Source organism: Mus musculus, chromosome 5 (assembly GCF_000001635.26).
Source record: "Mus musculus strain C57BL/6J chromosome 5, GRCm38.p6 C57BL/6J".
Lineage (NCBI taxonomy): Eukaryota > Metazoa > Chordata > Mammalia > Rodentia > Muridae > Mus > Mus musculus.
The window spans coordinates 64,691,653-64,705,001 of record NC_000071.6 but is presented as its reverse complement, the minus strand read 5'-3'; the positions used below and the strand labels follow the sequence as shown (position 1 = coordinate 64,705,001).

The window sequence follows — 13,349 nt, the reverse complement described above, 5'->3', positions numbered from 1 at the left end:
TGGTTGTTGTGTCTTGAAAAATTCCAGCACAAGAGTAACTCCACCCTTCCTTCTGCCCCTTAAGAAGCAAAACAAAATAACAACGGAATAAATAAAACTAACCAATCCTGGCTTACACAACCTTAGCTTACCAATTAAAAATTGGTTCAGACATCAATTCCTTCGAGAGCTATCAATAGCTTCAGCAGGCTGCTGGCTCTTTTTTGCATCTCTGGTCCGCGTCTTCTCTCTCTATTCCCCATCTTTCCACTCCCAGATTGCCCTTGCCTCCCTCGCACTCACAAGTGGACACATAGTGGACACAGACTATAGTCTTGCATAGGTCTCTGTGAGCATTTATTAAACTTGAGCTTAATCCTCCTGTAGGCATTAGGAGGAGGCCTTTGGACACAGAGAATGGTTGGTTTCCTGAAGCAATACCTTGGGAATTTGTCTTGGGATCTGAGGGGGTGATATCCGAAGTTGTTATGTAGATCCTGATCTTAGGGAAATTGCTGGAAGCCTCTAGTATGCACAGGAAGCTTGGGCTCTTGGCCCAATCGGCTCAGAGTCTAAATATTTGGAAGACGAATACTTGGAAATACATTTAAACATTTAAAGCATTTTATTTGTTTTTGCAGTGATTCTCATTGTGAGTGTGATACGATCCTTCAGCAAGGCTGTAGCTGCTGCAGATGCAAGCCCGGGCACAGGCTCCAGCTCAGGGCTTGGAGGGGAGCCAGAGGCGCATGGCTATTGGCTAATGCCCACACCCGGGGTTGTTACTCCCATCCCTTGCCTTCAACACCTGCATCTGAAAGTCATACTAAGGGTCTGAACCAACTCGGCAGTAAAACTGGGAATGGACCACACACACACACACACACACACACACACACACACACACACACCATTTTTCATACCAATCATTACATTACACATTCTGTCAGTGCTGAATGTGTCCTGTTGTCACCAGTTGTCCTCCCAAAATGTCCTGTGGTCACTCTTTCTCTCTGACCAACCAGGTGACACACTTTTCAGCAAGTAGATGTTAAGAGGATGTAAACTAACATGAATGCATTAGGTTATGTAAAACATAATTAGGGAGAGAAGCAGCCCGCATGTTTACAGGACTCAAGCAATGGAATTTTCCACATTCTTTTAATATCTACTTGCACTGTAGGACTTAAATAATATGAACTGTTGACCTGGACTGATCACATTATCTAGATAGTAGCCAAATATCTCCTTTGCCTACTTTGCTGTATCATACATGGGAGTGGGTATTTGGCTTCATTTCTGAAGTTTGTAGAAAGGGGTGGGGCAGGCAGATGGGCTGAGGTGACTGTGGGTGTGCACCTGGCCTTGGTAATTGCTGTGGTACTGAGGTGTCTCAGACAACAATGATAATAACCATCTCTATAGAATTGGGGCTGCAGTCTCAACAGTAAAAATTATATTAAACTGGGCTTCATGCCCAGACTACCGGCTTCAAATAAACAATGTGAGGAAAACATTTTTTTTTTGGGAGGAGCTAAATCAAGCGCTCAGGAAGCCAAGGGAGACAGAGAGGTGCTCCAGTCAAGGAGAAACACTCCCCCCTGCTCACAACACGCCACCCAACATTTGCATGATCAAGTCAATTGACTTGAAAGTCTAACCAGAATCCCATTGACTGTCCCTTGCGCAACCCCTCCTATTGTCAGGCTGCTCAGGGACCTTCTTACTGCTTCCCAAGCCGAGTGGAGCTTGCAAGCGTAATTTCCCAGCCCTCTGGGTTGAAGGCTCCTGGTAGAACAGTGCATGTCAGTGTCTCTCCCAGCACGGCTGTGTGACGTAGATGAATGCGGGACAGGCCATCTGCTGTTGAAGAGGGTGACAGACAGAGTCTGCTCCATTGTGGCAGATGACTCCCCCAGTGCTGGCCAGCTGGCTTAGAGTAGACCAAATTGGACAAGGTAACTGATGTCCAGCAACTCTCTGAGGGAACTCTCTTCTATGTTTGTATTTATCTCTGCTTTCAGACACACACAGACACACACGCACACACACACACACACACACACACACACACACACACACACACACACACACACACTTTTCAAAATGAGAAAGTGTATTCTATTGACAGAGCAAGAGCAGAGACCATGGATAGCTCCGGGCTATGGAAGAATTGGTGGCACTGCGGACCCTGCGGCTAGCTAATGGTTTATCTCTTAATCCCAGCACTCGGGAGATAGAGGCAGGTGGATTTCTGAGTTTGAGGCTAGCCTGGTCTACAAAGTGAGTTCCAGGACAGCCAGGGCTACACAGAGAAACCCTGTCTCAAAAAAAAAAAAAAAAAAAAAAAAAAAAAAAAAAAAAAAAACCAAAACCAAAACCAAAACAACAAAACAAAAAACCCAAAAATACCCCAAACAAACAAACAAACAAACAAACAAAAGAGCTAACTGGATCATGGTTTTACCCTCTCCCCTCCTCCTCTCTCTAATTCTAGAATTTTCACAATGAACATCTAAGACACTTGTCATGCAAATCTTCCAGTTTGGGGACTTTTCTGTTTTTGTTTTTTCTTTCTCTTCTCAGTATTGGATAAGGAACCTAAGGCCTTGAACAAAAGGGGCAAATGTCCTACCAGAGTTCTAGATGTGTCTTCAGGAGGCAGAATCTCACTAAGTAGCTTAAGTTAGCCTTGGACTTGCTTCATAGTCTAGGCTGGTCTTTAATTTTTAATCTTTCAGCCTCTGTCCCCTGAGGGCTGCAGTTTTCAGTGTGTGCTACCATGCCTAGCTGTTCCTAGGACCATCTGGCTCAAGACTTGACTCTTTTCCCTTCCAGGTCTCTAGACTGAGGACCTGTCCTTGCAGGCTCCAGCAGCCTTCAGACTTGTCAGCTGGTTTCCGGGTGGGTCTAGCCAGTGTGAAGCCCAGGACCTGGAGAGCAGCAGGAAGGGAACGGGCATTTCCCCTCTTCCTTTGTGCAGGGGTGGGATCCTTGGCAGCTTCTGTGGCTCTTCTATGAGCTCTCACCAGCCCACACGATTCCAGCTTCCTGTGAGCGATGCCAGCCCCTGGGCTCTCGTCCCATGGCTTCCCCTCTTTGTCCCTCCCTCCTAGGAGTGGCAGCGACTTCCTGCTGTGGCTAGTCTCAGGATTGCTTCATCCCCTCTTGTTTGCCTTCTGGGTTTCTTTTCATCTCCCTGCATTAAATTTCCTCTGTTTTAAATATTCAGAGCGGCTTCTGTCTTCCTGGTTGGGCTCTCACACAAAGAAACAAAAATGTACTTAAAACAAAGGCGAAGGCGGCCAAAGAATTCAGGGGAACAGGAGTTGAGAAGAAATGGAAGAAACAGGATTTCACAGAGCCTGGCAGAACACTGGATATCCAGCAGCCGGAAGGAGTTCTGTTTCGAGGCATGCATATTCAAATACAGATACTTTCCTTGAGGTCATCAGCTCCCGAAGTAAAGGCGAACCATATGCTAGATAAAGGAAAGAAGAGCAGGAGAAAGGTTTTGGGTCCTAAGACACAAGTGCCAGTCCACGGCTCGTAGTGGATGCTGTGGATGGCTACAGGCTCCGTTCTACCCCGTCCCTCACGGCAGAGCAGCTGTGTTTACATGGGACTGGTCCTGCCTTCAGCTTCTGGGTTGTGGCCTTGATTGGCCCTGGTCATGGGCTCACATGTGGACATGTAGGTCCGTGCCACTCAGTGTGTGCCATCCCCCTGACCCTCGGTAAAATGAAAGCGAAGAGGTAATGCCCCTTCAGAAATTAACTTTCAGTGGCCACCTTTCCTGTTTGTTTTTGAGACAAGGTCTCAAGTGGATACCTAAAGGGGACCTTGGCTTCTGATCCTCTCACTTTTGTCTCAGAGCGCTGGGATTACACGTCATCACCGCACCTCATTTACATGGTGCTGAGGGTTTAACCCAGGGCTTCATGCATGCCAGGTAAACTGTTACCAACTGAGCTACTTCCCTAGCCTCGCTTATTGCTTCTAATTAAAAATCAAACAAGCAGACAAACAACAACAACAACAATGAAACCCCACAAAACAAAACAAGATAAAAACACTAAAAATTAAAAGCTGGCATAAAAATAAAGGCCAATGGGAGACAAACAATGTAGAACAGAGACGGCTTTCTGGTCAACCTGTGCCTGAATCCCGCCCCACCAACAGACTCTTCCTGTTACTTGAACATCTACATTCCTTTTGCCATTTAGTATCATTTGATATGAATTTTGATTCTCTCCACAGAAGATATACAACAATGTGATTTATTGGCTGTGTGTCTTTGGGTCAGTCACTTAATCTTTCTGATCCTCAGATTAGTTATCTAAAGGAATAGGAGGAAATTGTTTTGTAGACTTGTTTGAGGGGTGCTCAATATGAAAATGCTCTCTGTACACTGTAAGCTATTATTTGAATATTCTTATGACTGCATGCGCACTATATTTCAAGTGTTAATGTGGTCCAGTACACACTCCCCCTACCAAAAAAGTGTGCCAACTCTCATGAATGCAATTCTGTTAGATCCACCTCAATGCCGGATTGTGAGTGTCTAAGATGGGGCACCAGCTGCCATTATTCCTGTATGGACAGTTCTAAGTAGTTTATGTTTGAAGTCCCAGGGCCATCTATCTAATCTTGAAAAGGTTTATTTTAAACCCCCTGTCAAGTGGAGGTGACTGGCTAACTCTCCGTGTGACACTCACACATTTCCTTGTAAAAGTGTGTGGTTTGCGCTGCCACCTGGAGCTGCTTCGGAAAGTGGGTGTGTCACATTCCTCTCCCTGCATGAAAGTTCAGGTGTGTCCAGAAAAGACCTGCTGGCCAGCTCTGCCCTCGAAGCTGCTCAGAGTTTCTGCTCAGAAGTGGCTTGAGAGCCTGAGAGAGGCACGTAGGTATGAACTTTTCAAAGGGTATAGCTGAACTTTTCAGCTGGGTTTGTCATGCAGCTCAGTTGATAGAATACTTAACCAGCACGAACACAGCTCTGGGTTTGATTGGCTGTGCTGAGTAAACCAGGCGTGGTGGGATGAGCCTGACACTCCATCACTTAGAAGGTGGAGACAGGAGGATTAGAAGTTCAAGATTATCCGTGGTTGTATAGTAGGTTTGAGACCAGCCAGCGCTATATGAGATCCTAAGTCTAAAACAAAACAAAAATCAAAGAGCAGCAAAGGACACCTTGGGAAGTAAAAGGATATTTAACTTTGTTAAAGACCAGCATCCCACTGTAGTAATAGAATATTAAAGGTAACCATTTGTCTTAGGGTTTCTATTGCAACAAAAACCCACCATGACCAAATAGCAAGTTGGGGAGGGAAGGGCTTATTTGGGTTACACTACCACATTTGCTGTTCATCACTGAAGGAAGTCAGGACAGGAATTCAAGCCATGGAGAGATGCTGCTTTCTGGCTTGCTTCCCATGGCTTGCTCCACCTGCTTTCTTACAGAATCCAGGACCACGTGCTCAGGGATGGTACAACCCCCAATGGACTGGATCCTCTCCCACTGATCACTAATTGAGAAATTGCCTTATAGCTGGATCTCATGGAGGCCTTTCCTCAACTGAAGTTCCTTTCTCTCTGATGACTAGGTAGTGTCAAGTTGACACACAAAACCAGTCAGTATGCCATTTATCCAGCTTGATAAGTTCTCAAAGCACAAAGAAGTATCATGTGCACATTTCTTCTAATCACTGGGGTATCTCACACAGGCCTGGAGCTGGGGTTGCTGATGGTGGTCTATTAGGGCAGACAGAAGATGATGGAATGGAGAGCTTGATCTCTTCCATCCAATGACTGTGTGTGTGTGTGTGTGTTTGTTTGTGTAAAACTGTTAGAGATTATTTACATTGTGAATTTCTAAGTCATATCCTGCTACGGTTCCACCCAGAGGGATAGGGCTTAAATCTGAACTTTGCTAAGAAGATTGGCAAAAAATGCATAGGTAGTCCTTAGAGAAACTGTGTGTTCACCCTCGTCAGTCACACAGCTGTCCACCTTTGTCCTTTCATTTCTGTCTCCAGCTAGAACATCAGGCTCGGCTCAACTCTGCCTCCACAGGACCTAGTGTAGCTCTCTGTGAGAGTTCAGGTAAGTATATCAGGGCCTCCTGGCAAAGCCCATATCTTGAGGCCATGGTGAGGCCAGGAACAGTCATGGGCCAGGTAGTCAGCACAAGAATTGGCTGGGCCAGAGTGCAGAAGTTCAGGGCCAAATCATGTTGGAGATGGACGTTGCATCGAGGGAGTGGTCAATAGCACTTTGGTCTCAGGACACAATGTTGAAAGAGGATCTTGTTCCATCAAAGCAGTGGGGAGGAAGGTGAACAGCAGGCCCATCTAGGGAGGGGCTCATGCACAAGGAAGGAGGAAGGAGGGGGCCAGGGACTATAAAAGGGACCAGGAAGCACTTGGCTTTGTAACAAGCACTGAACTAGAGAAAAGGGCAACATGGTCCCTAGTCTCACCTGACTGCTTCAGAGCAGAGCAGTTGCCAAGTTTGTCTGCAAACGAGATTTACCTGGAACAACACTTTTGAAATCATCGTGTCTCAATTGAGAGTTACTGAATACGACAGTGGGTATGTGTGGAGAATTTTCAAAATCCTTTTGTAACAGGAATTTTGGCATGCTTCCCCCATACCCCAATGCTAGAGCATGATCTGATCACACACACACACACACACACACACACACACACACACACACACACACACTATGTGATTACAGTGAGTGACTGAGGCCCACCCTGATTCAAAAAGAATCATTTCTTGATGGAATGTGCAAGCTTTGTGTGCAGAAGTAGGGCGAAACTACTGTTACCACTTGTGGAAGATACAGTCTAACTATAATGGGCCATTATGATATTAGAGCTTCATTGTTATCATTTAGAAGTATGTGTGGCAAATTTTCTTTTTTAAACCCTTTTTGTTTCAGAGCCAGAGTCAAACTAAGCCTGAAAGTACAATATATTGATGCTGAACATAAAACAAGCCAGACAAGATGTTGACTGTTGTTGAAGCAGGACGGGGAGTTGGTTGCTTCCTAACATTCTTTAATTTGTGTGTGCCTGCCGTTTTCCTACATGGAGGATGGAGGGTCTGTTCTGGCTGCTGACAGATGATGGTCTTCATGCCCAGCATATGTGGGTGAGACCGAGTCCTGAAGCTAGCTGGGAAAGCTAGCCCAACAATCTCAAGGCTTAGAGCTTCCTTCCCTCTTAGAGTCTCAGTTCCCTGAAGGTACCTTCCCGTATCTCACAGCCATGGCGTACCCCTCTTCTGACCTGAGACACAGCCTTGCTGGTCTGCATCTTAGCACAGAGGAAAGAGGGAAAAACCTGCCAGCTGGGTCACCAGGTTAGTGGGTTAATTACTTCTCTGGTTGTAACAAAAATGCCCGCCCAAAGCAACTTCAGAAAAGAAGGGTTGATTTGGGCCTGTAGTTTAAAGGTCCAGTTCATCGTGTAAGAATGGCCTGGGGTGGCTGGTCCAAGCCAAGGTATAAAAACAGACAGCTGACAGGAAGTGAGGCTGGACTATCAAACCTCGAGGCCCTCTTCTATTGGACACATTTCCTCCAGTGAGGTTCTATCTCCTAAAGATTCCACAACTTTCCAAAAATCACTCCTCCATTTGGGGACCAAGTGTTCAAAATCATGAGCCTAAAGGAACAGTTCGTATCCAAACCACAACAGCTGGGTTCTCATGGTCTCCAAGCGGCCCCACAGCTCCTCCATGTTCTTTGCAAGTCACCTCTGGGTTTGGCTCTCAGGTCTTTCCTGGATCTGATGGAGAATAAAGTTTTGTTGTTGTTGTTGTTATTTGTTTGTTTGTTTTGTAAGCCTGTTTTTCTCTGCTTTCTCTATTTCAGGGATTACTAGGGATTTTTGATCTGATCACCACACACCCACATGGTATACAGACTCAACCTTCCCAAGAGAACTAATTTTGTTGAATCTTTAGAGATGGTGGTTATACCCACTCAACCATTTTGATTCAATATTATGTTTCTGCAAGGCATTACAGTCAAGCAAGTATACCCCTATACACATGTGTGTGTGTCAGTGTGACTGTATGCTGCTTGTGTGGGAGGGCCAGTGGAGGCCTGGTGGTGGTGCTAGGAGCTAAACTCAGGTCCTCTGGAAGAGAAAGAAGCACTCCTAACCACTGAGCAATCCCTCCAGCCCACAGTGCATCTCTAATTTTCCACTTTGCTTTATGAATATAGTTATCCAGGTGTGACAATACACACCTTTAATCCTAGCACCTGGGACTCGATTCAGTTGCTGGCATCTGAGGGCTACAGAAGCCCCTCCAAGGAACCTGAGAGATCCAGGGAAGTTTAGAGTGGAGATGCAGATGAACGCGTAGAGTGCACTGCATTTCCGGAATAACTAAAAAAGGCAGGTTTTGTTGGAAGATGCTTTTAAAAAGTGGTTTCATATAACTGGAGAAAAAAAAGATGGTGCAACAGAGTCCCCCGCAGCAGAGAAAAGCACAACTAGAAAGAAACGAAGCAGCAGGGATAGGCATGTGAGCATGGGACACACAGAGAAGCATGCTGTTATGGAATGGGGCTTGTCCACGGGACGACAGGACCGTGATGAAGCCCCGGCTGCTGTGGCTTATATAGCCCTCCCTGCTGGGCAGAGGAGAGCATGGACCTCCGCGCTGCCTGTGGGCTGCAGACACGAAGGTGATGCCCGGGGTCCTGGCAGGGCGCCAAGGGCAGGATGGTGGACAGCAGGCTGTAGCTTGAGTAGGCCCTGTTCCCGGACATGCTACCCAACTGCATCATCACCCTGACTCTGAGCAACAAAAAGTTGTACTGAGATGAAGAACGGTTCATTTTCTGGATCAAGCCTCCTCAAAAGACCCTCCTAGGAGACACGGACCATGCTGCCGCCAGAGACCATGTTGATGTCTGTGATTTGTGTTACCACTGGAGGCCGTGTTCATGTCCGCGATCTAGGCTATCACCAGAAACCTTGTTGAAGTCCTGTGGTCTGTGTTTCCGGAGACCATGTTGAGGTCTGTGCTCTGTGCTGCTGCTGGAGGCCAGGTTGATGTCAGTAAATCCATGCTGCCTCCAGAAACCATATTGAAGTTCATGTTCTGTGCAGCTGCCAGCTGGTAGCCCCCTACCTGGACCCCTCGCCAGAAAAAAAGAAAAAAAAGGAGAAAAAAATTATGATAAAGATGCTGAAGTGCAGCTCTTCTCAGCTGATGGCTTCCAGCAGGGGTGGGAAAAGGCGTGGAAAGTTCTCAGTTATCTTTAGGGGGCTAGCCATTGAGAGTCTGACCATGTTCCCATGAGTATTTGTGCAACACAAATTAAAGCTGGTGAAATTTTATTTGGGTGGGGGGAGGTGAGGGGCAAAGAGGGTATGATCTGGGTGAATTGTTTGAAATTCCCAAACACTTAATGAAAATATTATGTTAGGGGAAAAAAATCCTAACACTTAGGAGGCAAAGACAGGTACTTTGTGGTGTTTGAGATCAACTTAGCTCTGTGTTTCAAGTGGGGAAAATGTAATTAGAACATATTTATTTTCCATTGTATTAAAAACTATGTTATGATCATGACAATTGATTAATGTGTCCCATTTTCTTTAGTATAAATTTTATCTTACTTTACTTCTTGAGACAGGCTCTCATGTAGCACAGATTGGCCTCAGAGTCACTATGTAGCCAAGAATGACCTTGAATTTTTGATCCTCCTGCCGCCACCTCCCGAGTGTTGGGGTTATAGTCCTGGGTCACCACACTCAGTTGGTGCTCACAATCTAAGCCAGCACTCCACTAGGCAAGCGTGGAGTGAGCCACACTGAGCCACACTCCAGAGACTTGAATCTTGTGTATATGTGGTCAGTTCCGATCTCTAAACATCGACATTGAGAGCACTCCCAGGTTTTTGTGTTTAGGCATATTCACTGGATATCTTGCTTTGCTATTTACTTATTTGCTTTTGTTTCCTTGGAATGACTTCCAAGTTGAGAATTACAGCGAAAGGGCATGGCATATAAATTGACTATTGACGGCCACCGTCAGGTTTATTTAGAAATAATTCCCTCCTGGCTGTGGTCTCCTTCCCATCCCACAATTTCAGCGTGTCCACTTCATCTCTCCTCTAATTACTGGAACCGCTTTCATCTTCCCTGACTTGAAGACAGCTAATGACAGCCCATTCTCTTCATGCCCTCCCATTATTTTTTCCAAATGAGCTTCCTTCAAAATCACTGGACTGAATAAGAAGGCAGGCGGCACCGAAAGAAAGAAAAACCTGTAAGTAAGTCCTTGAAACCTTTAAAACTTCACCCCCCCCCAAAAAAAAGTCCGAGAGATCTAAATGCTATGTATGTAATTAGTGAGTGAGCTTATTTAAGAAATCAAATGACTCAGAAGTATATGAAAGAATTAAAATTAGCCTCTTTTTGTGTTCATGGTGTCCTTATCTCTTCAATGGCAAAATATTTTGTGCATGTATATATATGGCTTTCAAAAAACCTTTAGGGATTCACACTGACACGAGCAGTCTAGCAGCAAGGTGTATAGCCCACTGGGTTGACTGTTCTGTTTGTGCCGATATTCTATCTTACCACAGTGCTCTTACCTTGAATGAAACCAGAGTGGAGTCCTTCCCGTAGGAGAAGATTGAAGCCTTAAGCAGGTTTTTCCTGCCCCATCTTCTTCATTTTCTATCGAATAGAAATAATTCCATCCCAGGTTGGTTCGTTACTCTTTACCTAGAGGATTGTACTGGAAAGCAATTACTTGTTTGATTTTTAATTCATAAATAATTATTAGTTAATTGTTTTGTTTCCCAGGGGTTTGTGCCTGCCACGCTCCTCTGTTCCATTCTGCTGACTTGCTTTCTCAACTGACTCTCTCAGAAAGGGTGAGGAGGACAAACAATCTGAATTCTTCCCCAGTCAAGAAAGTGTCCTGTTCTCACGTTCAGGTGCTGCTTCTATCTTAGCCCAATTTGTGCTGCTACCGTGGAATGCCTGAGGCTGCGTACTTTATCAGGAAAAGGGGTTTATTTGGCTCATGGGTCTGGTGGCTGGACGGTCCAAATAGCATGATGCTGTCACCCCGCTGAGAACTTCCTGGCAGAGAAGAATAAGGAAACAGTTCCTTGCACAAGCGTTACAAACATGTAAAAGCAGGAAATGAAGCCAAGGAGGGGCCAGGAGACTAAGCCACTCCTATCAGACTTGACCAGCTCCCCGAGATAACATTCACTATGTGTGAGGGTAGAGCCCTATGATCTAATTACCTTTCCGTAGACCCCATCAACTAAAGGTCTCATCAGCCTGATACTGCTGCACAGGACCAAGCCTGTGAACTTCTGGAGAATAAATCATACCCACGTTATGACAGCTGGGAATAGGATTTGAAGTTTACAATTCTTTTATCTCAAGTGGGATTGTGGTAGTGCATGTCTTCAATCCTAGCATTCAGGAGGCAGAGGCCGGCAGATCTCTGAGTTCAAGGCCAGCCAGGACTACATCAAGAAACCCACCTTGTTTTGAAAAAAGCAAGCAAGCAAACAAACCAACCAAATAAATAAAAAACATTTTATCTTAAAATACTTTAATCTTTTTTTTTCTGTGCGTGAGTTGTTGGGGTTCAGGAAGGAATCGCCATAGAAACTACTCCGATACCAATCTCAGTTAATCAGGGCTGGTTTATTGAACACACACCCCAACACTGATCAAGCAGGGTCACAGGCTACAGTAGAGAGCTAGACTGGATCTTGGACATTTCTCAGGACCAGCTTATAAAGGATTCCTTCCCCTGCCCCCCCCCTCCCCCAAATAACCTAAAAAACACAATGAGCTCATATATAGCACGGCAGGGTGGTCAGCCCTGACTCAAGTTATTTTGGCTAGTTAGACAGAACAGTTCTAAATGACCTTTATTCTGATTGGTCTGAGTGGAGCTTGTAGTTGTGGAATTTCTTAAGATTAACATACAGAACACAACAGGGTATGTGGGTCAGCATGACCCTGCTCTGAGTCAAGGTATTTTTCCGAAGCAATAACTGGCAGGCATGAAACAAAATGGCTACAGCTATGCGGGGGGGGGGGGGGGGGGGTAGGCCTCAACAGAGATTTTACTTGTATGTGTGTGTGTACAGCACATGTGTGCAGTGCCCACGGAGGAGAGCCGAGGGCATCAGACCCCCTTGTAATTGGAGTTACAGATGATTGTGAGCACTCCATGTGGGTGCTGAGGATTGAACCCAGGCCCTCTGAACATGCAACAAATACTCTCAACTATATGAACACACACATACAAACACACACACACGCACACACTAGTGGAGGATTTTCCTTAAGAACCCACAACTTCTTCCCGTCTTTCTCCCTGTCTGTCTCTATGAACAGTAGATGCTCTAAGAGGGAGCTTCCTTCCTTCTGTCTCTGTACCAGGGGTTTCCTGGGCACACACCGTGGTTGACCAGAGATTAGGAACGAGGAATAGATAACGCAACGGCCACGGCTTCTACCCACAAGGAGATCGCATTAAAGTGGGACTGAGAGGTGAGACTGTAAACAAATGAACGAGCAAACACTAGAAGAAAACAGAAAGAAATTGTTGCCATGCTAGAGCGGGAGAAACTTGGTGTGCAGCCCCCTAATGATAAGGAGATACTTAGAAATGCCGAGACTGTCTTTCTTTTAAATTATGATGGACAGATCACGTTAAGTTGAAGACTTAGGACTATCTTCAGATCTGGGCATTTTCCATTTTCTCCATGATATATATGGCTTTATGCTTCTTAGGACTTATTGGTAGCCCCTGTGATTATACATGAATATTGAATAGAAATCTCCACGGTGAGTTTGTGTCTTGGTTTACCTTTTGTATTTCTAACTTATCTTTCTGTTGTTGTTGGTTTTGGAGATCACGTTCTTTAGATAGCCAAGGATGGCCTTGAACTTCTGCGCATCCTTCCTCCACCCCTCTAGTTCTGGGATTACAGACACAGGCGCAGCTACCATGCACAGTTTATATGGTGCTGGGGATCGAACCCAGGGCCTCATTTATGCTGGGCAAGCATTCTACTGACTCAGCTACGTCTCAATCCCCACCTAGTCTCACTCTGTAACCTAGGATGGCCTGGGATTTACTATGTAATCCAGGTTGGCCTCAAACTGTCAACAGTCTGCTTGCCTCAGCCTGTGAAGTCCTGGGACTCTATATGTGGGCCACTACATATTACTCTTGTATTTAGTTCACTAGGCCTCATCTAATTTGTGAGAATACCTGGCCAAGTAGGCTTTTGACCTTTGAAAGCTCAATTTTGCTGTTTTTTTTTTTTTTTTTTAAGATCTAGGGTGTGTTTT

At 45.4% G+C, this 13,349-nt stretch overlaps 1 long non-coding RNA gene across 3 annotated transcripts; it reads left to right on the top strand.

Annotated features, from left to right (window-relative positions):
• The first annotated feature begins 5,593 nt into the window (after positions 1-5,593).
• Positions 5,594-11,569, top strand: Gm26761. Of its 3 annotated transcripts, none has more exons than XR_376976.3 (5): positions 5,594-6,084; positions 6,929-7,350; positions 7,865-10,278; positions 10,598-10,719; positions 10,821-11,569. It is a non-coding gene; the product is annotated as a predicted gene, 26761 (long non-coding RNA). The 3 variants fall into 3 exon arrangements; XR_376975.3 differs by having other exon boundaries at positions 5,594-6,573; XR_868446.2 differs by lacking the exon at positions 6,929-7,350 and having other exon boundaries at positions 5,594-6,573.
• The last annotated feature ends 1,780 nt before the right edge of the window (positions 11,570-13,349 follow it).